The sequence below is a fragment of the Carassius auratus genome, chromosome 6 (genome assembly GCF_003368295.1).
Source record: "Carassius auratus strain Wakin chromosome 6, ASM336829v1, whole genome shotgun sequence".
Taxonomy (NCBI): Eukaryota; Metazoa; Chordata; class Actinopteri; order Cypriniformes; family Cyprinidae; genus Carassius; species Carassius auratus.
This window is the reverse complement of record NC_039248.1, coordinates 7,824,344-7,848,544: the sequence shown is the minus strand read 5'-3', so window position 1 is coordinate 7,848,544 and position 24,201 is coordinate 7,824,344. Positions and strand designations below refer to the sequence as shown.

Sequence of the window (24,201 nt, the reverse complement as noted above, 5' to 3'; positions counted from 1 at the left end):
TAAAACTTAATTTGAGCAATATTTACTGGAGTAAGAAGTATGACAACCAGCCCTAGTCTCCCTTATATTGATTATTTATTGTCATGTTATTGTAAGAAAAAAGAGACTGCTTTTGATTAAGTCTCAAATCATTTTGTATACTAAAATGATTTTATAATGAAAAATATGAACACCTGATTCTTCTTTATATTTCATGATATAACATTGTTTCCAACCTGCATCGTGTAATACGATTAAAAAAAATTGTTAGGCTACTACAAACAGAAAGTGAAATAAAATTAAATGAAAACTGTGACTGTGACTGTTTTTTTACAAGCATCCACAAGATGGCAATATCGTTTTTGGAACCCATGACCTCACATATTTTGTGAGGAATAAGATTTGTGGTTGCAGATAAAAGCATTGCACTATGAAACGAGGATCAATCTCATCAGTATAATTTGTAAACTAATCATAATCAGAGATATACTGCCTCTCTTCAAAAAAAACACTTAGTGTCCAATTAAAATAAATGTCACAAATATAATTAAACGAATTAAATGCAAACCAGTATTTTCAACTATTATATTGTTTTATTTTTATTTATTTTTTATCACTGCGTTGTCTTGGATAATATTTCGTGTTTGTGTCCGCACGTGTAGTTGCGGAGAGAGCGCGTGGGAAAGACGGGGCCGAGCGGGGTGACGTCGCACATAAGGGCGGGGCCACACTATGCTGCAGCGCAAAGCAAAGAAGAGCGAGAAGCAGCGCTCCGGAATTTGGCAACAGAGCTAGCATGTATAACAACTCTTCTGAGGGCAATATGGATTAACACAGCGCCCACTGAGATGTAAGTACATTTGGTTTGTGAAACATTCGGAACAGTCAGTCTCGAGGTTCTTTGTTGGTTACACAACCAGAGAAATAACCATAAAGTAATCTGTGTTGTTTGTATTCTCTGTAGTGCGCAGGGAGGCGAACTGGAGATAAGTTACATTTGTAAGCTGTTTGTATGACTTGGCTGCGATATCATCTTATAATCGCGCTCGGAATTTTCTGTAAAATAACCTCCTGACACTGCCTGCCAAATCGAAAGCTACTAATGTTTATTTGGGGGAAACACTGAAACGTCTTTCATAGGCAGAGGGTGAAGGTATGTGACGTTATGCATGCGGTGTGACCTGAAAGGCCAGTGTTCGCTGATCTCACGTTTAAAATGTACTATGACAGCGAAACAGGGCCATTCTGAGCTGTCCATGATTTGACTAAATCCCAGTGCATCTGTAATTGCCTTGCAAACTTGTTAAAATTAATTATATATGTCATTGCTTAATTGGATGTTTAATGTCTTAACCCTTTAATATCCAAATTGTGTTTTAGGAAGATATGATATATGACAGGGTACTTTTTTTATACTCTAGATGCAATTTTATAAGATGTTTGCGTTTGGTTAAACCAGTTTATTATATTTTATATAAAGATAACTCCAAATAGAAATGTTGATGCAATGGAGTGTAATGGCTAATTTCTGTTTGTTTACAGGCAAATGTTTTTGTTGTTGTTTTTTCCGTTTGGTAGCATGTTCTGCATATTTGCAAGAATTAGAGTGAGACTTGTTTTTAAAAAGTTAGACTTATATTTAAAGTTCAGCTAATAATTGGCTCTTTAGAAAATCTCATAAGTTTTGTCTGATAACCAGAAATTCCTTCCATAAACAAAGTCCTAAGAGGTTTGGACTGGTTTGCTTCTGGTTGGAGTTTGATATTTCATGAAGCTGGCAGGCTGTTGCATAAGTACAGTTCAAATGCAGTGTGCTTGATCACACTTCGGTTGGGGATTTGTTGTAGTCTGGGCCATGTGCAGGCACCACACAGCAGCATTAAGTGGCGTTCTGCATTAAGACTTCATGACTGTACAAGTCAGGCCCTGTAAAATCAAGTAGAAGATTCATTTCTTGGCTTTATGGTTATATAATATATTGGGTCCCACTTTATATTAGGTGGCCTTAACTACTATGTACTTACATAAAAAAATAAGTACAATGTAGTTATTGTGTTCATATTGTATTGTAAAACACTTTTGCTGCTATAGAGGTGGGATAGGGGTAAGGTTAGGGAGAGGGTTGGAGGTATGGGTAAGTTTAAGGGTGGGTTAAGGTGTAAACTATGGGTCAACAGTGTAATTATACATGTTATTACAGAAATTAAATACAGATGTAATTACATGTCGTTTTTTTTTTTTTAATATAAGTACAATGTAAAAACATGTATGTACACAATAAGTAAATTGTACTAAATTATTAATTAAAATGTAAGTACATAATAGTTAAGGCCACTTAATATAAAGTGGGTCCATATATGTCTTGTTTTTCAGTTACTTTACATCAGCAAAAAAAAAAAATCCCCTTTAATAAGTGAAACAAAGAAAGACGTGTTTGTCTACATAAATTGGGTTGTGTTTTAGGGCATGATATACACTTGGCAGGTTTGCAGTTTGACTGAAATATGAAAGCTGTGTACCTAAGACATCTAAATGAACCAAAAACAGGATGTAATGTCACAAGATGTGACCTGAAAAAGGCCAAAATGTTCAAGCGTACAATCTGTACATGGTTCTTCTCGTCATAGGGGCTATTGTTGGCCATGACAGTTTGGTTACAGGGATCAGAACGGCCGTCTCATTACAGCAGATTTCCATGTGTCCAACTGAGATATTCTTTATAAGCTGTTAGTGAGTTATCAGCTGGTAAAAATACCACTGTATACACATGTACATTGAGCACATTTATCCCAGCACACCTTAGTTTGGATGATTGGTAATTTCACAAAATATGATGTGTATTTTGAAAACTTGCCGATCATTGAAAACAATGTTGTTAGGCTAAATGCACGCATCCAATCGGGGGTGCACTTAACTGAACAATTTTTCATACACTATGGTCAATAGTTCAATTAAACTGTATTGGTAATTACATAATATGATTAATGTGACTACCTTAATTTATGTGTTAGAATATGTATAACTCAATATTTTAACTAATTGCAAAAGCTGATTAATCAACTGAAGTCTACAGATTAATCAGTGAAATAATCGACGATTAATCGTCGTAATAATCAATGATTAATCGTCATAATAATCATTAGATAAATTGATTTATAATTTTTTTGTTGCAGCCCTAATAAACCCATCATTTACTTGTTTTGGTCCAGACCAAAAAAAAACAAGAAAACCAAACTACTACTGTAAACCTGCTTAGATGGCTGATAAAAATGATCTTACCCTCTTTATCGGCATCGCCTCAACCCAAGTCACATGTAACTGTAACATGTTGTGATCAGTGTCATGTCATAGCCTGTTACAATCAGTCATGTCTGTGAGTCAGATATAACCCTTTCCTCCGGCGGTGTGAGCTGTTTGATTATTCCCCTTCACTAACCGAAAAGGCACCTTCAAAAGATTTTCAGACTGAGAATTTCAGTCACAGACATGTTATTCTCTTAAAGATTGGCAGTATCCTCAAGAGATGCTGCAGCCCCGTTCCAGGTTTTCAAAGTATCTATTTTTTCCTTATGGCTCCTAGAGACCATTAGGTCTAGCCTGGGAAGCACTTTACCACTGAGGTTATGTAAACTGTGTGTGTGTGTGTGGGGGGGGGGGGGTCATTAATTAAGTTTAAATAAAAAGTCAGTTATTATCAAATATTTATCAGAACTAGACTAATCATCTTTATTTAGAAGAGAGTTTTTTTTTTATCTTTAAATTGGTAACATTTTATTCTAAGCTTCTGTTGCATGCTGAACACCAAAGGGCTCATGCTGAGCTGAACTGAGATGCATGATGGGATACATGCTGTGGTTCACATGGAATCAAATTAGGATCTTCTTGTTATATCTATAATGACTCAGCTTCTTCATCTCTGCCTGCAGGCTGGGAGCAGATCAGAACCGATTAGTGGAGCATGTTTCGTTGAACTTATGCCGTGGCGATTCCCAAGACTTGCCCACTAGTTATGCAACACAGGCCTGCATTAATATTGATATTTCTTTGGATATAAGAAAGTGTGGAACTAAAAGGTCTGTTTGCTTCTATTTTTGCCCTGTAAAAGCACTTGTATGATTGTAAATGTGACGGTGTGGAAAGGGTCCTCTAACATATGCTATATGTTGAGGCAAGAATGTTATGTAATTGTGGTCCAGATGATGATTTCCACAAAATGTTCTGTTCTCCATTCATGTGCATGATGGAGTCTTGAAAGCAATTTGGGACGAATATAGTAAATATGAAACTCTTTATCAGAAACAGCTGCTCTGTTTTATAATGACCACTAATGTACTATTTTATAGTTTTGATACTAACTAATCAGTGCAAAGACATAAAATGATTTTATAATTGTGCTAAATGTTAAACTCTGAATATGCATAAAAATGAGGCCAAATGCTCTAGTAGCTCGTGTACCTTTTATAGCTCTGTAAAAATGTGACATTCTGGCTTAACAACCCACCAAGCATGCCCTACTACCATAAATTAGGTTACTATTATTTTCTTCTCTACAGTTTTGTTGTTGTTGATGTTGTTTTAATACATTACAAATGGCACATATTATGTTCATTTCACTCAAGACCCCACAAAACCTAAATGGGCTAAATACAGTAATTTTAGCTAGTTTGATACCAGAATAGAGTCATGGAACCTAGCAATCTCTGCATTTCTCTCTTCCCGCATGTGCTTCTGTGAAATAGGAGCTCAATACCTGACTAGCTTCTGTGTATCAGTGGAGAGCTAAGTCATTTCCTGATGACCTTCAGAGTCGTCCTCCTTGTTAGTCATAGTGAAGCATGCTGAACAAGTGTACTAGATTCAGTGATTGGTAATTATATATATATATATATATATATATATAATTTTTTTTGTTTGTTTTTTTATGTTAGAGAGTATGCTGTAGGTCAGGGTCTAGTAAAACTCTTTTTCTAGTAAAAACACAAGTATTCAGTATAGAATAAAAGTCATCGCATCATAGTCCAGAATAGGGAATGTGATCATCCAAGTTGAGTACCTTTGATTCATTTTTATCTACTTCCTCATAGTAGTGCTTCTGCTGCAAGTGACAAACAACTTCCCAGACCCAGACAAACCAGACCTCTTACAAGCTGCAAAACATCCTGGTTCAGCTGCAATTACTTGCACATATGCATTTCCACTGCCCACTTCTTGTTAACCCGTTTCCTGGTAAACACTCTGTTTTAAACGATTCTTTAGTTGCAGTGTTCTGTACTTGCTAATTCTTCAGTGGGCAGTCGTGGCCTAATGGTTAGAGAGTCGTAACCCTGAAGGTTGCGGGTTCGAGTCTCAGGTCCAGCAGGGATTGTTGGTGGGGGGAGCCCTCTCTTCCACCCTCAATATCACGAATTGAGGTGAGACCCTTGAGCAAGGCATGGAACCCCCAACTTCGGATGTGTGTTCACGGTGTGAGTGTGTTTACTACTGTGTGTGTGCACTTGGATGGATTAAATGCAGAGCACAAAATCTGAGTATGGGTCACTATACTTGGCCAAACGTCACTTCACTTTTCTTTAATGTTTTCCTATAGATAACATAATTTAACTTTTACAATTGACTTTAAACAAAATCTCAAGCTTTCTCTTACATGTAAATAAAGAGTAGGGAAATTCCCTCTTCACATTCCATTCCTTTTCCCCTTTACATTCCACTAAGGGTGTCATCCAAATGAATTGCGCAACCCAAAACATGCACATTGTTTTGTTTTCATCCTTTTTTTTAAAAAGAAACCTCTTAGGCACCTATAGCCTAATGATCATTGCATCAACATCTAATTAGGGATGCAATGATACCATTTGTTTCTAGAGCCCGACCGATATATCGGCCGGCCGATATGAGCTTATTGCATTTAAATCGGCATCGGCGTTTATAACGGCCGATGGAACATGAGAAACGGAGTCTCATGCTTTACTCATGTTATGAGTGTTGCATAGTTTACCCACCAGAGGGAGCTCTGCAGCTCCAGAGTTGACAACAGCGCCAGAAATCCACTAGCGAAGAAAGCGATCAGCCAAGCCAGCCACGGAGATTTTTTTTCTGTTTTGACGGTGAGTCTGTCGTTCTTCATGTGAAATGATTTAGTTCATACACTGTATATACAGTGATGTGGTAGTTCTAGCTAACGGTCCTATCATTATCACTTATAAATATTCTGTAACATCACTTACAGCCACTAATGCATTGCTATATTAGAATCTATATATTAGATTAGCCACGGAGCTAATACCATGTTTATCAGTGGAAGAGTGCGAACGTTAATAAGATGTCAAACTATAACGTTATCGTTTAACTTATTCTAAATATATCTGCAGTGTTTCCCACATAATGACCGGGTAACTGTGGCAGGGGGGCAATGACTAGAAGTTATGTACAGCGTGCCTCGAAAAAACAACAGCTGTTATGTTATTGAATGAATTCATTAAAAATAGGTCATTGCACTTACATCAAATCACGATATTGACGAATATCTGTAAGTATTAAGACGGAATAGTCTGTTTAAATATGAATCCTGCATGTTCTGCGTGTCTCTGTTAATGAATGGTGCAGAAGCGCCTCTTCATTCATTAAACACACGTAAGCGCGCATTAAGCTCGCGGTGAATTCAGCGTCCGCTGTCTCACTAAATAAGCACGTGAACACATGAACAACATCTCCAGAACTGCTCTGACAGTCACTTCATGAGCATTTGACCGTTTGATTTAAGTAAAAGCAGCATCACATCACACACACAGAACTAATTATTACTGTAAATGTACGCCAACCCGTCAAAATAAAAGTCCAGTTAAAGGCTGTTGTTCAGCAGAATGTACAAAAGCCTATCATAGACTCGATTACTAAAATATTCGATATTTACAGCCTTATGTTATTCTAACGCTAATATAGCTTCCTTTTTAGCAGGCCCCTTATGCTTGCTATTAACGTGATTGAAGGTGGTTCTTCTCAAAATTGACAGCGGTGTGTTCATGACACTAACGTTAACCATTCAACTTCGAGTAGGTGCGTCAGAAATGATTAACCAGAGGGGACATGTAAATAAATGTGAGCTGAACAAGCGCTTTTTTTATTTTATTTATTTTTATTTTTTACAGATTGTTTCAAAGCAGCTTTAAAGACATAACAGGAAAATGTTGTAATATTGTTAAATAGAAGTAGGTAATAGGTAATACCTATTGGTTGACAAATAAAAAATATATATATTTCTCATTTTTGCCTATGTAGGAGATCCCTGTTTATTATCATTCTAATTCTAATGATGACACGAGTAATGATACATGGTGATATTATTAATACACATGCTTATTCTTTCTCTGTCTCTTTCTGCCCTACAGATGGCTGAAAAAGGTGAATGCTGTAGCAGCAAAGTGTCGGACTACTTCTGCAAATACTTTAACTTTAGTATTATAATTTATTTACAGAACACACACAGACTGTTAAAACCAGCTTCAACTGGAAGAAAGTAAAAGTGTTAAATGTTTAAAATCAGACTGTTTTTTTGACCATTAAAAAATATATACTTTTGATGTGCAATTGTTTAGTCATTTTTTTTACATAATCTCTTCTGGAAAATGGTTTATACAGCCCACATACATAGAACAGGCAGATATTTTGCTATTGAATGTTGTGTAAGTGCAGTATATAGGAAATGGGTCTAATATCCAGTTTATTTTCAAAATCAAAATATCGGCTTATAAATCGGCTCTTTTCGAGTTAATATCGGCATCGGCATCGGCCCCCAAAAATCCATATCGGTCGGGCTCTATTTGTTTCAGAACCATGTTTCATAAATCAATGTAGATTTTCTATACTTGACCTGATTAGGGATGGGTATGATTAATCGATGATCAATAATTGATCGTTAATAATTCTGTCGATCACGTTATTTTGTTATCGATTAATCTAATGCATTTTTTTTATTTAATGCAGGTTGCATTGCGTAGTGTGAGTCTTGAAGCAATTAAATGAATTTCACTGTGTGGCAACAAGTTTTGGCAGCATATTTGACACCATACTCGGTTATCTGTGATCTTCTGTTTTGATTTCAAAAGAATAATCATGAAGAGGTCACGGCGAAGTGTGGTGTGGGACCATTTTGATTTAAAAAGCAAAATAGTTCAATGAAAACGATGCCAATGCGATGCCAACAACACGCCACCACTCAAATGATGTACCACTTTAACAAAAAGTATCTGATCCTGGTTAATGTCGGTGGCGGTGCATCCTGCTCTCAGACTCAACCTAGCGTCAAGTCGGATTTAGCATGGACTCTGAGCTATTATGCACATCGAGCAGAGAAAATTACCCAAGGGATCTGCAAGTTCATAGAGATGGATATTCTTCCCTTAAGTGTTGTTGAGGGCAATGGTTTTCGAGAACTGATAAATTTATTGGAACCAGCATATCAAATTCCATCACAACGTACCATCACCAGACTGGTAGAAACTCACTACAAAGAACGAAAGCAGCAGCCGTTAAAAAAATTTAGCAAAGCTGAGAGAGTTGCTAGAGACTGCTGGACTGCTGAGAGCTACATCACCATAACCTGCCACTACATCAGTGATGACTGACAAATTAACTCAGCGGTCCTGCTCACAGAAAGCCTGCCAGACCAGCATACAGCTGACAAAAATGAATGGAGCTGTAGAGCAGTGGGGACTTAAAAGGCAAGAGTTATTGCATGCGTTCATGACAACGCAGTCGATATTGTAGCTGCCAACAGTCCCACCAGAGTGCCCTGGATTTCCGTTGCCTGCTTTGCACACACCCCCCAGTTGGCCATAAATGATTACTATCTGTATCGGGTAATATCAGTGGCTAGTAAACTCGTTAGCCACTTTAATCACAGCACTACAGCAACCAAAGCGTGTGCAAGATGTTTGATCGGCTGGTGGAGCAGCGGTGGGCTGTTTTGTTGCTGTGCTGTCGGACTGGACCGTGACGTAGCTTCAAGATGCCAGGATCCTGGAGTTGAAGGATGAGTACTGGCAGCTGATGGAGGACACACAGCCCGTGCTGTCAGCACTTAAAGGGTTAGTTCTCCCAGATAGCAAAATTATGTCATTTAGTAACACACCCTCCTGTTGTTCCAAACCAGTAAGACCTCCTTTTATCATTGAAACACAGTTTAAGATATTTACAGTCCTTCCATTGAAGCTGTGTGTACGGTATACAATACTGCAAGTCGGCTACAAGGTTGCCAAGTCTGCGGTTTGGGGAAGCCTTCCACAAAACGTGTATTTTACCCCCTGGAATACTGGTGGACCCCCCTTGAAACATGATTGGGATAGTTTTAAGTAGCAATTTTGTGGGTTTTGGTGTGAAAACCTGTCAACCCTATGCACGGAAATGTTTGAAAGTGTGTATATATAATATGAACGTATTCCGAAACGGCACATTGAAATTACTCAAGCAGTGTTACGGTGCATTTCATTACTGAAGACTTCGACCTTGAAATAATATATATATATATATATATATATATATATATATATATATATATATATATATATATATATATATATATATATATATATTATAATAAGGTACAAATATATATTCTTATTTATTTATTTAAAGTCTTTTTAAAGCTATGGTTCTCAAAGTGTGGGTGCGTGGGCCATCAGCAGAAAAAGAAAAGAAGTAAAACAGTCAATGGACGTAACTTAGAATGGGAGATGAATCGGTTTGTGAAAGGGAAGAGAAAAGCCATAGATGATGGCGCACAGACCCAGACAGATGCTGGTCATTCAAAAGCTAACGGCAGAACATATGACAGGGCATATCTTGCTCTCGGCTTCACTGACTGTTAGGGCTGTCACTTTTGTGAATAAATCATTTTCTATTTTTTAAGACCTAAGTGTTCATTGAATCGATTGTAAAATCGATTTTCCATGTCTAAAAAAAAAAAAACGTTTCCTTTTTCAACGTCAAATAACGGACAAATGCAAAGAGAGAGCTGGAAACGCACAAGTCAGCAATATTTCTAATTTATTGGTATGAAGTTTTGTGCAGAACAGCAACAGGAGTGCAACATTCTCGAAAAAATTTATATGCAGAGGGGACGGCTGCCATAACAAAAGAAAAACATCACTGCAGGCTTCAACCCGGCTGTATTTATGATTTAGGCAATTCAAAAATCTCCAAGATTATTTTAAATAATGATTCAATCCATTGCAAACAACTGTTCAAAAAAATTTAACTTTAAATGGAATTGAGAACAGGCCATGTGTGTTTTTTTTATTGAACGTAACCGACACTTAGGCTAGATTGTGCAATCGATTTTTGAACTAAAGGTGACAGCCCTACTCAATGTGTCCATACCAGATGCACCACAGAAGCTCTACTGTACACTGGATGCGACAAAGCGACTGTTGCAAGTCATTTTAAGTTTGTGTCATTATGCCACAAATAGAACAAGGCATCAGTTTAATGTCTGGTTTTGTTGCGCTGTGCCTCTTCCATTGTAGACCATTGTCACTCGCATCCAGTGTAGACACTGTGTTTAATGTTGTTGGTGAGGAGGAAAGCCCGTGTGTGTCCTATGCCCGTAGTGGACAGTAGTGGTGGGTGATATGGAAAAAGTATCATATCGCAAATTATTTATTTAATTTTTTTTGTAGAAATATCACGATTTTATCAAAATTCTTTGTCATGTTGGTTTTACTATTTTGCAAGTTTTCTGGGCATTACAGCCAAACTAATTTCCCTATTATAAAGACAAAGCTTTTCAATGTAAAAAAAAGAAAATAAAAGAATGGCAGATATTTAGGCCAAAGATAAAAATCTTTGTTCTTATTTTTTAATAGCAAAGATAAAAGAATGACAAAGATAAACATTACAACTAGGGCTGGGCGATATGACGAAATATATAGTCTGGACAATAGAAAATATCTATCGTTTTATATAAGGCTCTATCGTTTACGCCACGATAAGGATTTTACGTCAAGATGCACCTCACGCAACGGCATGCCCATGCACGCTGCAATACATAAACAAACATGGAGGAAGACGGTAGTAGACGCGGTTTAGACCAGGGTAATTCTCAACAAGATGACCAGCCAACCCAAACCGAGGAGCTTGTACCTAAGAGGGGCGACTTCTGTTGCATGGACGCCTAAAACGGATGAAAAAGTTGAAATGTTTATAACTCAATGCGGTGCGGACGCGCCTGAAAAAAAACAGGCGCGTCGCACCGCGCTTCCATTATGATTATGACCGCGCGTACCGCGCGCCTACATTGGTAATAACGAACCTGAATGCGCAAAATATGAAATATGTGAACAGCTCCACAGGCTTTTACCCGTGGCACACCATATAGCCATAGCTCCCGCAGATGGAAGGAGATCACTTCTGCTGTTGCCAAGCATATCTACACGGTCGATAATAGCGGGTTGAAATATTTTAATGGCAGGTGTTAACATGACCAACAGTCTTGCTTGAAAAAAAGGTTCTAAATAAAATACATATTTAGTCCATACTACCTTTATTTGTTTTGTATCATTTCAAACTGCATTTCCGCATTGCAATTTTATATAGACTATTCATAAACTGAATTAACAGAAAAATTGCTATATCGTTATTGGGATATCAAATGAGCTATATCGGGATATGAAATTTTGGCCATATCGCCCAGCCCTAATTACAACTACACATAATATACAAGAAAAACAAACAGTGCTTTATTTCCAGGTACAATATTTAGCAGGAGAATTTAAGATATTTACTGAACAAATATAAAAATAAAACACTATATAAACTGATTCCTAAAGCAACTGTATAAAATGTATTCAGTCAAGAGCAGTGAGTGATAAAGGCTATTTTGAGGAATGTGGAAAACCAAACAGTTGCTGGTACACAGTGATTTCCATAGTATTTTTTGCTACTATCAAATGCAATGTGGACCAGCAACTGTTTGGTTACCCACATTCTTCAAAATATCTTCTTTCAGAATCAGAATGAGCTTTATTGCCAGGTATGGTCACACATACAACGAATTTGTTTTCGTGACAGAAGCTCCGCAGTGCAACATAACAGCGACAGAGCAAAAAACAATAGAAAAATACAAATAGGTGGGTAAGGAATGACAATATACAAATCGACAATGTATGGCAGGCATATTACAATGAGCATTTATGTATGTACATGTATATTATGTGAAAAAAAACTTAAGTGTACGCTAAGTATGTGTGTTAGATAAATAAGTGTATGTGTATATAAATATAAATAGTGTAGTGTGTTCCACAGTTATTATCAGCTTTTCATAAGATGGATTGCCTGAGGGAAGAAACTGTTCCTGTGTCTGCTCATTCTGGTGCTCAGTGATCTGTAGCGTCGACCAGATGGCAACAGTTCAAAGAGGGAGTGTGCTGGATGTGAGGGGACCAGAGTGGTTTTGCCAGCCCTTTTGCTCACTCTGGATAAGTACAGTTCTTGAATAGAAGGGAGGGTTGTACCGATGATTCGCTCAGCAGTCCGGACTACCCTCTGTAGCCTTCTGAGGTCAGATTTAGAAGCTGAGCTGAACCAGACAGTTACTGAAGTGCAGAGGATGGAGTCTCAATAAAGATAAATGCACACACTACAGTCACATATTCACACATAGGATTCATACATTCACACACATAATTCATAAATACACACACAGGATACACAAATGCACACAAAATTCACAAATGCACACACAAAATTTAAAAAGCACAGAAGATTTACAAATGCATACAAAATTCAGAAATGCACACAAAATTCAGAAATACACACACAATTTAGAAATGCAAACAACATTTAAAAATGCACTCAAGATTCACAAATGCACAGGACAAGATTCAGAAATGTATTTCTGATGCACACACACATATATCTTGATTTACAAACTGCTTGCGGTCTGTTAACTTCACTGCATTTGTGTGTGAATTTTGTGACTCCCTTGACTTGGCTCGACACACAAATGCCTTTTTTTAAACAGGGAATGATCTGCAACCAATCAGATATCTCCCTTGTTTTAGCCAATCACAAGAATGCACCCCACGTGGGGGATTGTTTACTTATAAGCCAATCAGCGAACGACTCACTTTCCTCAGCGAACGACTCACTTACCTCACACAGCCGGCGACCCACTTTGCGCAGCGAACGACTCACTATCCTCATGAGTCACGCAGCGAACGACTCACTTTCCTCACCCAGCGAGCGACTCACTTACCTCACGAGACACGCAGCGAACGACTCACTTTCCTCACCCAGCGAGCGACTCACTTACCTCACGAGACACGCAGCGAACGACTCACTTTCCTCACCCAGTGAGCGACTCACTTTCCTCAGCGAACGATTCACTTTCCTCACGAGTCACGCAGCGAACGACCCACTTTCCTCACCCAGCGAGCGACTCACTTTCCTAAGCGAACGATTCACTTTCCTCACGAGTCACGCAGCGAACGACTCACTTTCCTCACCGAGCGAGCGACTCACTTTCCTCAGCGAACGATTCACTTTCCTCAAGCAGCGAAGTTGAGCGAAAGATTCACTTTCCTCACGCAGCGATCAATTCACTTTCCTAAGCGAACGACAGCCGGAGACCCACTTTTCGCAGCCAGAGAGCCACTTTCCTCTCGCAGCGGACCACTGACTCTCTCTTCATGTAAGGACTGAATATTATAATTAAAGTGACTTCTATATTGCATCCAAAAGAATATTTAGATATATTTAAATATTCATAAAGGTTTAAACATTTTTTTTTTTTTACTTTCATTAAAATATTTCAATAAAATGAAATAATTGCCTATTGCAAATTTATGAATCCATGTTTAACTTTTTTTCTGCAGTCACTGGGCTATATGTATTGAGACATTTTTTAATTTATAAATACAATTGCTGTGTGAACACGTTCATGTGATTGGCTTATAATTAAACAATTCCCCCACATGGGGTGCATTCTTGTGATTGGCTAAAAGAAGGGAGATATCTGATTGGTTGCTGATCATTCCCTGTTTAAAAAAAAGCATTTGTGTGTTGAGCCAAGTCAGGGGAGTCTCAAAATTCACAAACAAATGCAGTGAAGTTCACAGACCGCAAGCAGTTTGTGAATCAAGATATATGTGTGTGTGCATCAGAAATACATTTCTGAATCTTGTCCTGTGCATTTGTGAATCTTGTCCTGTGCATTTGTGAATCTTGAGTGCATTTGTAAATGTTGTTTGCATTTCTGAATTGTGTGTGTATTTCTGATTTTTGTGTGCATTTCTGAATTTTGAATGCATTTGCGAATCTTCTGTGCTTTTTAAATTTTGTGTGTGCATTTGTGAATTTTGTGCGCATTTGTGCATCTTGTGTGTGCATCTATGAATCCTGTGTGTGCATATGTGAATGTAGTGTGTGCATTTATCTTTATTGAGACTCTTCTGGCTCCATATAGAACTGTTTCAGCAGCTCCTGTGACAGGTTAAACTTCCTCAGCTGGTGAAGGAAGTGCAACCTCTGCTGGGCCTTTTTCACAATGGAGTCGATGTGAATGTCCCACTTCAGGTCCTGAGAAATAGTGGTGCCCAGGAACCTGAATGACTCCACTGCAGTCCCAGTGCTGTTCATGATGGTGAGTGGGGGAAGTGCAGGGGGGTTTCTCCTGAAGTCCACAATCATCTCCACTGTTTTGAGTGTGTTAAGCTCCAGGTTGTTGAGACTGCACCAGACAGCCAGCTCTTTAACCTCCTGTCTGTAAGCAGACTCGCCACCGTCCTGAATGAGGCCGATGAGAGTGGTGTCATCTGCAAACTTCAGGAGCTTAACAGAAGGGTCCTTAGATGTGCAATCGTTAGTGTATAGGGAGAAGAGCAGTGGTGAGAGTACACAGCCCTGGGGAGCTCCGGTGCTGATTGTACGGGTGCTGGATGTGTATTTTCCCAGCCTCACTAGCTGCTGCCTGTCTGTCCGGAAGCTGTCGATCCACTGACAGACGGAGGTGGACACGGAGAGCTGAGTTAGTTTGGGCAGGAGGAGGTTTGGGATGATCGTGTTAAAGGCCGAGCTGAAGTCCACAAACAGGATCCTCACATAAGTCCCCAGTCTATCTGGGTGTTGCAGAACATAATGCAGTCCGATGTTTACTGCATCGTCCACAGACCTGTTTGCTCTATAGGCAAACTGAAGAGGATCCAGCAAGGGTCCAGTGGTGTCCTTCAGGTGGGCCAGCACCAGTTTTTCAAATGACTTCACGACTACAGACGTTAGAGCCTCTGGCCTGTAGTCATTTAGTCCTGTAATTTTAGATTTCTTTGGGATAGGGATGATGGTGGAGCATTTGAATCATGAAGGGACTTCCAGCGATCAGTTCCACAGTTCCAGCAATCTGTTGAAGATCTGTGTAAAGATTGGGGCCAGCTGGCCAGCACAGGATTTCAGACAGGCTGGTGTAACACAATCTGGGCCGGGTGCTTTTTTCCTTTTCTGCTTCCGGAAGACCTGGCGCACCACATCCTCGCTTATTTGAATTGCTGGGATGCAGGAGGTGTGAATGGTGAGATCGCTTGATTTGGAGATGTGTTCAGGATGGGTTGCAGGAGTTGTGAATGGTGTGAACGGTTGTGTGGGGAGGTGTTCAGGGCAGGTGATGGGTGTTCTTTCAAACCTGCAGTAAAACTCGTTCAGATTGTCTGCCAGTCGTTGATTCTCCACAGTGCTGGGTGGTGTTGTCTTGTAATTGGTGATCTCCTTTAGACTTTTCCACACTGATGCGGAGTCGTTCGAAGTGAACTGAGTCCTTATTTTTTCAGAATAATTCTCTTTGCCACTGTGATCTCCTTTTCCAGTGTGTATTTAGCCTGTTTATACAAGACATTTCCCCCCTTCATGTAAGCATCTTCTTTGGCCTGACGGAGCTGTCTGAGTTTTGCAGTGAACCAAGGTTTGTCATTGTTGTAATTTAGTTGAGTCCTGGTAGGAATGCATATATCCTCACAGAAACTGATATAAGATGTTACAGTCTCTGTGAGTTCATCCAGAACGGTGGCAGCAGCTTCAAAAATACTCCAGTCAGTGAGGTCAAAACGAGATTGTAAATCCTGCTCGGCTTCATTAGTCCATCTTTTTACAGTCTTTAAAGGGGGGGTGAAATGCTCGTTTTCACTCAATATCCTGTTAATCTTGAGTACCTATAGAGTAGTACTGCATCCTTCATAACTCCAAAAAAGTCTTTAGTTTTATTATATTCATAAGAGAAAGATAGTCTGTACTGATTTTTCCCGGAAAAACACGAGCGTCTGTAGGCGTGACGTGTGGGCGGAGCTAAAGAATCAGGAGCACCCGTAGGCTTTTGCTTTGATAGCGTTTGGAAGCTGTGACATTACATGAGGACAAAACCAACCAAAACAAACATGGCTAGCAGTCAGATTCAGCATATATTTATGATCCAGAATCAGATCCAGAGGCTGAAATTTAACAAGAGCAGCAGCAACAACAGCGTCTCTATGTGGTATGTACTGAAACTGTATATATTTGCTTAGCTTGGAAAATGACTAAGTTCCACTTTGTCGTCTTTTTTTTTTTTTTTTTTTTAAGCTGTACATGTGGGAAGTGCAGTCTGATGACAACATCGCATGTTGTTTACTTGATGTGCTTACACGCTGATAGCTAAGTTAACAACACTTAGCAGTTTTACTCACCGCATGCGGTTCCAACACACGATCGTGACCCTTTTTCGTTGGGACTGCATTATCCTTAAGAAATAAACGATGTGCAAATCCGTCGTCAAACTGGGCATTGTTTGTAAAACAAGCATCTTCGAAATGCAGGGGAACAAACACAAACACTTACACAACTCCGTTGATGCTCTGTAAAAATAAACTCCATCCACTGGTCCCTTAATGCTGTTTCTCTTTAGGTAATCTGTGCAGGGTTTTCTTGCCCTGGCAACCAAAAACACACTCCTTTTGTGACATTTCGCGACGCTCTCACTCTGATCAGTGAAGTCTGTTGTGCTCTCAGTGTTGTGCTATACGGGAGCGCGCGCTCTTCCGGGAGAAGTGCCCTCAGGACCCATAAAAGGAACTTCCGCTCCATCTAACGTCACACAGAGCCATACTCGAAAAAAAACTTTCAGAAACTTGTGACAAACCGGAAGGAGTATTTTTGGAACAGAAATACTCCTTCAAACGTACAACTTAATTTTTGAAACTTTGTCCATGTTTAGCATGGGAATCCAACTCTTTAACAGTGTAAAAAACTCAGTATGCATGAAATAGCATTTCACCCCCCCTTTAATACAGGTTTAGCTGATTTTAGTTTCTGCACATCTTCTTTAACACAGTTACATCTGTACACCACCGTTCAATGATGTAAAAGCATTTCCCGCCGCTGCGTGATTTCCCTCGTTGATTCTGCTTCGCGATCCACTCTAAACAGCTGAAAGTCCGGCAGATGTAGTGTGTTGTCCGGTATGGCGTCATTCAGCCAAGTTTCTGTGAAACACAGAGCAGCAGAGTGTGAGAAATCCTTATTTGTCCGAGAGAGCAGAAGCAGTTCATCCGTTTTGTTGGGTAGAGAGCGGAGATTTGCCAGATGGATGCTAGGCAACGGCGTTCGAAATCTGCATTTTATGAGCCTCACGAGCGTGCCAGCTCTTTTTCCCCGTCTGCGCGTCCTCTTGAAGCGTGTGATCAGCGCAGCCGCTCCCCCGACAAGAATGTCCAGCAAAACATCAGAATAGTCGAAATCCGGTGATATATCGGGAGATGTGTGTTGCCGAATGTCCAGCAATTCGTCCCTGGTGAAACTGATTGCAGGAATATAACTAAAGACAGGACAAACTAACAAAAACTAGAGCCCGACCGATATGGATTTTTGGGGGCCGATGCCGATATTAACTCGAAAATAGCCGATTTATAAGCCGATATTTTGATTTTGAAAATAAACTGGATATTAGACCCATTTCCTGTAAACTGCACTTACACAACATTCAATAGCAAAATATCTGCCTGTTCTATGTATGTGGGCTGTATAAACCTTTTTCCAGAAGGGATTTATGTAAAAAAAAAAAAAAGCCTTAGATTACGGTCTCAATGACTAAACAATTGCACATCAAAAGTATATATTTTTTAATGATCAAAAAACAGTCTGGTTTTAAACATTTAACACTTTTACTTTTTTCCAGTTGAAGCTGGTTTTAACAGTCTGTGTGTGTACTGTAAATAAATTATAATACTAAAGTTAAAGTATTTGCAGAAGTAGTCCCACACTTTGCTGCTGCAGCATTCACCTTTTTCAGGTATCTGTAGGCAGAAACAGAGACAGAGAAAGAATAAGCATGTGTATTAATAATATCAGCATGTATCATTACTCATGTCATCATTAGAATTAGAATTATAATAAACAGGGATCTCCTACATAGGCAAAAATGAGAAATTTATATATTTTTTTTATTTGTCAAGCAATAGGTATTACCTACTCCAATTTAACTATATTATTTCAACATTTTCCTGTTATGTCTGTAAAGCTGCTTTGAAACAATATGTAAAAAAAAAAAAAAAAAAAAAAAAGCGCGTGTTCAGCTCACATTTCTTTACATGTCCCCTCTGGTTTAATAATTTCTGACGCACCTACTGTAGTTACTGTAACTACACTGTATTTGCTCTCACAGACACATTCACAACGGACCCGTATATCTTCTCCTCTTCTCTTTCTGCAGTCTGAATCAAAACCTCGTCATGCGCTGGCGAATGTAAAGTTAGCCTACTGTTACCGGAAGATTACGGAATCAATTCGAAGTTGAATGGTTATCATTAGTGTCATGAACACACCGCTGTCAATTTTGAGAAGAACCACCTTCAAACAAGTTAATAGCAAGCATTTAAGGGGCCTTCTAAAAAGGAAGCTATATTAGCGTTAGAGTAAGGTAACCAGCCTGAATTCACCAAATTGTTCTTTGGACCTGAGGGTAGCGTCTTCTTCCTTGCTTCTCTCATAATTATCATCAGCTGGACTAGCGCTATCGCTCTCTTCTTACAACGGGACAGATACATGTTTGCTGCTGACCGAAAGGAGGAACAACAGACTATGAAAGAGCTCCCGCTAAAAGTTTTTAAAACTCCGCCAAAGCCATAGCGCAGCGCAGCGCAAATCGCGTTGTATCTGAAGGGCAACGTTGTCAACTCTGGAGTTACAGACCGCCCTCTGGTGGGCAAAGTATGCAACACTCATAACATGAGTGAAGCATGAGACTGTTTTTTCATGTTTCATCGGCCGTTATAAACGCCGATGCCGATTTAAATGCAATTAGTTCATATCGGCCGATAATATCAGCCGGCCGATATATCGGTCGGGCTCTAACAAAAACACAAAAACAACTGCAGAGCACTTCACGGAGGCAGCCATCCTGTATCGGCGCCAGCATGAGAGTACGTGTTCAGCACAAGAAAGAAATTAATACAGGTTGGGGACAACATGACAGTGAGTATATAATAACAGAAATGAAATTTTAGGGTGATCTATCCCTTGACAGTAATGACAGTAGGCAGCATTTTTTATAGGCGTATTGTCCCTTTAAGACCGCTGAGTTAACACTGCTTTGAATGCATGTGGTGTTGTACAGCATATGATGGAGGTGCCAGAACTGCAGCTGATAGAATATGCGCTGTAGCATATTTCTTCAAAAGCAGATTGTGGAGACATTTTTATCCTCCATAATCATATCCCACACCCCTAGCGGACAGCATGAAACCCACAATAAATAATAAATATAATAACAGTTATTCACTCTGTGGTATTTTATTTTTCAATGTTTCAATGTTTTTTTTTTTTTTCTGTAGGTTTTTAAAATTAAAAAAAGCATTATTTTTCATAACGTTTACTAAAATTATTTGGCAAGACCAATAAAGTTTGAGAACCACTGGTCTAAAGTTAACAGACGGTGTATAAAGTGCAGTCCAAATGTTCACATATGTTTATTACAGTGACTTTGAATACCTAAAGTAGTGTGGTAAAACAACAGATTTATTTTTATATTTCTGCAATATTCTTCAATCTACTACTGTGATTGTAGTTGTTTAATACAAATGTAATTCATATCAATTCATGCATCACCTAATTTCATCGTAACATAGGCCTGGCCTACAGAAATGAATGTTTCTGTTTATTCTATTAAATATTGTGTTGGTCATACTATACAATGATTTTTTTTTGCTCATCTTTGTTGAATAATACAGAACATAAAGTGCTTTAAAAAAATTGCATATTGCAATATTGGTAAAAAAAAAAAAGTTAGATTTTCCTATTTTTGTCTTTGTTTGTTTTATTTTTAGTTATTTTATTTATTATAGGGCTGAACGATTTAGCTAAATGCTTGATCAAACATAGGCTTACTGTCTGGTGCTGGCAGCTTGGTGGTTACAAAAAAAAAAAATATTTTTTATTTATTATTTATTATTATTAATTATTATTATTATTAATTTGTTATTATTATTATTTTTTTTATTTTTTTTAGTAACCACCAAGATGCCAGCACCAGAGAGTGAGCCTATGTTTGATTAAGCATTTAGCTAAATCGTTCATTGTATTTTTTTTAACAAACAAAAAAAAATACTTCTAAATTAACTTAATAAATCTAAATCGTTCAGCCCTATAATAAATAAAATGAGTAAAAAAAAAAAAAAAAGACAGACAAAAATATGGCTTTGTATTTGTGTGTTTATGAGCTCATGCTGGGGGAAAGATGGCTGTTGCTCATTTTCATCTCAAAGGGTAACATCTGTCGTTGTCCTCTAAAGAAATTATACCAGCTTCAATTGGATGAATAGACCATCTAAAAGGAGGGGTATTCTCTTTTTTCCGGAGCACAAAAACGCATACACGCTTGCACAAGGGGTCTCTCTCTCTCTCTCTATCTCTGTCCCTCTCTCTCTCTCGGTCCCTCTCTCTGTCCCTAGGGGTGTGCTGGATCACCAGCTTTCTGACAGATAGGCAACAGTTAGTGAGACTGGGGAAATACACATCAAACAGCTGCTCCACCAACACTGGTGCCCCTCAGGGATGTGTTCTCTCCCCTCTGCTCTTCTCCCTGTACACCAACGACTGCACCTCTAAAGACCCCTCTGTCAAGCTCCTAAAGTTTGCAGACGACACTACAGTCATCGGCCTCATCCAGGACGGTGATGAGTCTGCTTACAGACAAGAGGTTGAGCAGTCTTAACAACCTGGAGCTAAACATGCTCAAAACAGAGGAGATGATTGTGGACTTTAGGAGAAACCCCCCTGCACTTTCCCCACTCACCATCATGAACAGCACGGTGACTGCAGTGGAGTCATTCAGATTCCTGGGAACCACCATCTCTCAGGACCTGAAGTGGGACAATCACATTGACTCCATTGTAAAAAAGGCCCAGCAAAGGTTGTATTTCCTTCGCCAGCTGAGGAAGTTTAACCTGCCACAGGAGCTGCTAAAACAGTTCTACTCGGCCATCATTGAGTCTGTCCTCTGTACTTCAATAACTGTCTGGTTTGGTTCAGCAACAAAATCAGACATCAGAAGACTACAGAGAACTGTTCGGGCAGCTGAAAGGATTATTGGTGCTCCCCTGCCCACCCTTCAAGAACTGTATACATCCAGAGTGAGGAAAAGGGCTCAGAAAATCACTCTGGATCCCTCACTTCCAAGTCACCCCATCTTTGAACTTTTGCCATCTGGCCGGAGCCTCAGAGCCGCAAACACCAGAACAGCAAGGCACAAGAACAGTTTCTTCCCCCAGGCAATCTAACTCATGAACAGTTAAATGTTCTCTACTTATGCTTATAAATGTGCAATATCCTTATATTTATTTGTTAACCCTCCATCCTAGAACATTCCTGCATCTCACTCAATCCTATTCCATTATCATTTATAGCACAATTGTTTATACACTCATTTAGTTGCCAATTTGTAAATCTTTTTTTTTTCTCTCTCTCTCTCTGTGTTGTTGTCTCTGTGTACTGGAAGCTTATGTCACTAAAACAAATTCCTTGTATGCGTAAGCATACTTGGCAATAAAGCTCTTTCTGATTCTGATTCTGATTGATATTAAGCAGATGTAATTCATTTGTTTAACTTAGATCAAAATGTTATAAACTTAAACTGTGAACCTTTAATGCAGGGTCTAAAAATATATATGGTATTTTTATAAATTAAAATTTTTAACTAAAGGATCCTGCAAGCACTTAATTTTTTCCCCTTTTACTTATACTGCACAAAAAGTTTTTCATTAACGTTGAATGTTACAGGGATTGATTATTGCAAATGCAGATCCCACTGTGTTCTGGTTAAACAATTATTTATTTATTTATTTATTGCTAAGGTTTGCATATGGTGGTGTTCTTAATGACAGCTTTCCATACTATTCCTAAAATAAGAAATATCCCAATATATCTCCTTGCTTACAGTATCACAATGCATCGCAACGTATCGTATCACAACCCCTGTTTTGTGATGCATATTTCAACGCCAAATTCTTGGCAATACACAGCCCTACAGTTTAGGGACTGTTTAGCTGTTCAAATCAGACACTAGAGCATCCCTTCATTCAGACACAGTGGAAGATCTGATAAGAATCGGTGTAGAGGGGCCAAGTCTGGAAGATTTTGATGCTAGAGAGAGTGTGGCTAGCTGGTTTAGCCAAGGCCAAAGATCAAGAAGGCCAGACTACAGGAGTTGGCCATCTGGGGCATGTGACTGCAATGGAGGATAGTCCATAAGACATTGAGCCATGAGATGTTCAGTTTGAAGCCCTTAAAACACTAAATTTAGATTTTATTTTTGTGTTGAGATGTATTAAGTTTAAATGTCAGCTCCGTAAAGCACTTGAAGCACCAACACTTTTTCAGTAACTTACCTTTCTTGTAGAACTGTGCTCCAAATAAAGAACTTTATGTTGACCAGATTGTTAGTTAATCATTTAGGCTACAAGTCAATATTGCCTATATGGACAGCTATAAAAAAAAAAAAAAAAAAAAAAGTGACCTTGTAAAACTGCTGTGTTAAATGCAATGTAGTTGAAAAAAAAGCACCAGTGCAACCAGTGCAAAAAGATTGTATAGAGCCCTGTACTTTGTCAAAAAATTTAAGGAAATCGCAGTAGATTTCTAAAGTTACATTAGGCAGAATTATTACAATGTACAGAAGAATGATGTCATTTGAAACAATTTGTTTTATTATTATTATATTTTTATAATGAAATAAATTATTGTAAAATGTATAACAAAAGGAGGAGCCTTCAGTTAGAGCTCAATTCCAGTATGTGTTCTTAAAGGGAAAGTACTATCTTTAAAGAGATTATACTCTTGAAGTTTACATTTGTGACATAATCCATCCCTTTAAATTAATGCTAAATGATGGCAATATATTATTAATTTGAAATGTATAGAAAGCCACGATTGATTATCTAATAAACTTACTTGACCCATATTAGCAAAAAATAAATTGTGAATTATCAGCCAATCAATGATGTCCAAATGCGTATATGTAAAAGACTGTATATTCAATAACTAGGAATTAGCTTGTTTATGAAAAGCAGGATAAGACTTGACTGTTTTGGGGTTTAAAAATATTATAGTGTTATATTTGGTTAAATGGTCCATTGTTGAACATTTTAAACTGAAATGATGGTTTGGAGTTGACAGAGTTTGAGAGGATAAAAAATGACAGTTTAACACTGTAGAAAGTTTTACCTGAGTGTACGTGTGGGAGGAAGTGATGCAGCTGTAAATGAGAGGTGTGTGGGAAGAGGAAAGGAAATGCTGATGTGTTATAGAGATGATCAGTTCTGGATCGTGTTGAGCTTGGTTTGTTAACTCTCTCTCTGTGTGGGAAGTTTAACTAGAAATACTGAAGAACATCTGAAGGGGGTTTCAGGCCAATCACCTACTTAACTGCTTAAAGACATTATACTGTATGATTGTATGTGTGTATGAGAGAGAGAGAGAGAGAGAGAGTGAGTGTAAGAGAAGTAAGACTATAGGTTCGAGGTTTGGCAGTTAGACAGAAAAGTGAAAACTGGGAAACTAAATTTGCCCTTTTACGGTCTCCAGTTTCTGCCCTACTCCTGAGTCGATGGCTGTGAAAAAAATCTCTCATGGATAATTGAAACGAGTTTGTTTTGACCATTCTTCTCTCTAAAGAAAAATAACAGCAGGCTTAAAATGTAAGGTGCCTTTGGTGTAATA

The 24,201-nt window shown here is 38.6% G+C and overlaps 1 protein-coding gene across 9 annotated transcripts in view; it reads left to right on the top strand.

Annotated features, from left to right (window-relative positions):
• Positions 1–699: 699 nt before the first annotated feature.
• LOC113093899 (type I inositol 3,4-bisphosphate 4-phosphatase-like) overlaps positions 700–24,201 on the top strand; it is a 62,205-nt gene continuing 38,703 nt past the window's right edge. For all 9 annotated transcript variants that reach the window (XM_026259507.1, XM_026259539.1, XM_026259531.1 and 6 more), the window contains exon 1: positions 700–829. The gene's annotated coding sequence lies outside the window, so the exon portion shown is untranslated. The remainder of the gene's footprint in view (positions 830–24,201) is intronic.